Here is a 3,244-nt window from a genome sequence, read left to right on the forward strand (position 1 = left end):
GGATTCAAGAGGTACATTCAGTACAACGACGGTTACAGGAAGTCGACGGATGAGCTTCAATCGCCGCCATTATCGGCCGCTGCCGTGGCCCGTACGCAGCGATGGAAAGGGGTGCCGGTGCAAGTACGTTGGCGAAATAGGAGTCCGATCGGCTGCGCTCCGCACTAATCCGCTGCGCTCCGCATCGGCCGCAAGCGCTGGGTTTTTTTTTTCGGAATCAATAAATCCCGGACATGCCACGTTTTAGCTTCTCGTCCCGAACGTGCTCATTGCCATTGGATCGAAACGCACACATCTTGACGCTCCTGGCTGGCCACGTCATCCCAGCGGCTCGTTCGGGACGAGGGTGAAGTCTCCGGAACGCTCTTTCTTTTTCACTGGCCCACTACACTGTCTCCTTCACCTCATCCATTCCCCACACTCCCACCGAGCAAAATCCCGAGCGATCCTGCGGCTCTCCATGGGCGGAGGCAGCGGCGATTCCGGAGTTTCCCGGCGTGCGCTGCGGAGGAGAGTGGAGGTGGAGGCCCGGCGATGAGCTGCCTGGGACAGCGGCATGGACGCATCCGCGACGGGGAGACGCGATGGAGTCCTCCCCGACGGCGTCCTCTCGTCGGCGAAGAGTGAATCTCCCTCCATGGGATCTCGCAGGCTCACTTCGAGGTCAAGCTTGATTGTGGTCAGGCCTGCCACGCCCTCTATGGCCAGTTCCGGCGGCCCGTGCAGCCCGCTTCCGCTTGCCCCGTCGTTCCCCGCCTCCGTCCATCGACGGGGGAGCTCTGGATTTTGCGGGTGGAGGCCATGGACGCTGGTGGCAAGCAACCTTTGCCACGCCCCGTCCCCCTCTCCAACTCTTCGACGATCCTCCTCAAGGTCGGCGGCGGCGGTGGCGACGACGAGGGAGCCGAGCATGCGGCGGCTGGATCGAGCGCGTGGAGGCGCACTGCGCGCGCGGTCTTGCATCATCTTCTGTGCAAGCAAGTCGCTGCGCCACCAGGGAGCTCGAGGCGGCCGTGTCGTGCACCCAATCCACCGACTGTCGCCTCCTGCACCAGGATGCCGTCTTCGCCCGCCTCTACCAGGCCCGCCCTCCTCTCCTGGGTGCAATTCGTCGAGCAGCTTGTGCGCGGCCAGCTGGTCTGATGCTCTCGTGTGCGGGGGGTCTGATAGGCGGTGAGCAGGATCTTGCGCTGGGGTCTGATGGGCTTGGTTGGTGAGCAGGATCTTGCGCTGGGGTTCAGGTTCAATGCTAAGGGCACCATAGACTGTGACAGGTACCAATAGAAGATGTTTCATTTTGTTATTGCTAGTGTCGCAGGATTCTAGATGCAATATGTTTTGTCAACTGATGTTTGTGTGGGTTCATGGTATAATTGATGGCTATGCATGACTCTGAAACTCATCTAAGTAATCTGGTTCGCACTTTATTCCTTTGTAGATCGATGCTACTACTGATGAAGTTGGTAAATTTCATTTTTATTAACCCTAGCAAATTTATTTCATTGGTCATGGTTATTTTAGTATTTTGACCATGGCAAATTTAGTTAACAAATCATAGCAAATTTTATTTTCTCGTTAATTAAGCATGGCAATTTTATTTCCATTTTGATCATGGTAAATTTAGTAATTGACAACTACAAATTTAGTTTATACACCATGGCAAATTATAGTTTCATGTATTTGCATGTCAAATTAACTTTAATTTCCAAGACGATGGCAAATTTTTAGTAGATCATCATGGCAATTTTACAGGGCAATGTCAAACTTTTCTTACCATGGCAATTTTTTCAGTGAATTTGCCATGGCAAATTCACTAGACCTCCCATAACAAATTCACAAACATGCCCATGGCAAGTTTGGTTTTTTCAAGCCGATGTCAAACTTTTCTTGCCATGGCAAGTTTCTCTTTTCAAGCTGATGTCAAAGTTTTTCTTGCTATGGCAGTTTCTTTTTTCAAGATGATTTCAAACTTCATCAAGATGTCCCACGGCAAATTCACTTACATGCCCATGGCAAGTTTCTTTTTTCAAGCCGATGCCAAACTTTTCTTGCCATGGCGACTTTCTTCTTTCAAGACGATGTCAAACTTTTCTTATCATGGCAAATTTTTTTTGAATTTGCATGGCAAAATTCACTAGATGTCCCACGGCAAATTCACTAACATGCCCATGGCAAGTTTCTTTTTTCAAGCCGATGTCAAACTTTTCTTGCCATGGTAACTTTCTTTTTTCTAGATGATGTCAAACTTTTCTTACCATGGCAATTTTTTTAGCCAATTTGCCATGGAAAATTTACCTAAATTCCCATGGCAATTTTTATTTTTTATTGACATGGCAAGTTTTACTTTTTATTTGCCATGGCTAATTTACCTTTTATTAACAGGGAAAATTTACCTAAATTCCCATGGCAATTTTTAGCTTTTATTGCCATGGCAAGATTTACTATTTATTTGACCTTTATTAACATGGCTGATTTTACTTTTTTTTGCCGTGTAAAATATATGCAAATTTTAATATGATTTTGGTTATGATCATGGCAAATTTAACTATATGCACCATGACCATTCTTTCTTCCTTTTTGCAACATGGCAAATTTCTTTTGCACAGGACCATGGCAAATTAAGTCTATGCATCATGGAAATTTTATTGTATGCATCATGGCATTTTGTAGTCTACATTTTAGTCTATGGATCATGCCATGAGATTATAGCCTATGCATTTCTATCACAAGATCTTGTCAACATTCCATAATTTAAATATGATGGAAAATTTACATTTTCTGGAACGTTGCAAATTTTTACTATGTAGCATGGTAAATATACTTGTGTTCCCATGGCAATTTTTCATTTATTTTTTCATGGCAAAATTTACTCCATTTTTTTGCCATGGAAAAATTTAATCCATTTTTGCCATGGCAAAAATACTTTTATTCACATGGCAAATTTTAGTTTAACTTGCCATGTGAAGTTTTTCTGCCTTTTATATTTGTGTATTGAAAGATGGCAAAGTTAAGAAATTTTTCTCATTATTTTTTTTTGCGTTTTCGGGCTTTTTTAGCACAGCAGTATGCAATTGGGTTGTGCCTCACCTTTTCTGTTTCTGAGCTGACGACTTGTGTGCCAAGTGGGCCACCATGGGGTCGTTCGGTTCTGACCGAGCTGAATCGTTCGGTAGGTTCCCCACGATGTAACGAACGACTCGTTCGGGTTGGGAGTCTCCCAGCCCGAACGTTCGGTAGTTATCGA

The sequence above is a fragment of the Aegilops tauschii genome, chromosome 6 (assembly GCF_002575655.3).
Source record: "Aegilops tauschii subsp. strangulata cultivar AL8/78 chromosome 6, Aet v6.0, whole genome shotgun sequence".
In the NCBI taxonomy this organism is placed as follows: Eukaryota; Viridiplantae; Streptophyta; class Magnoliopsida; order Poales; family Poaceae; genus Aegilops; species Aegilops tauschii.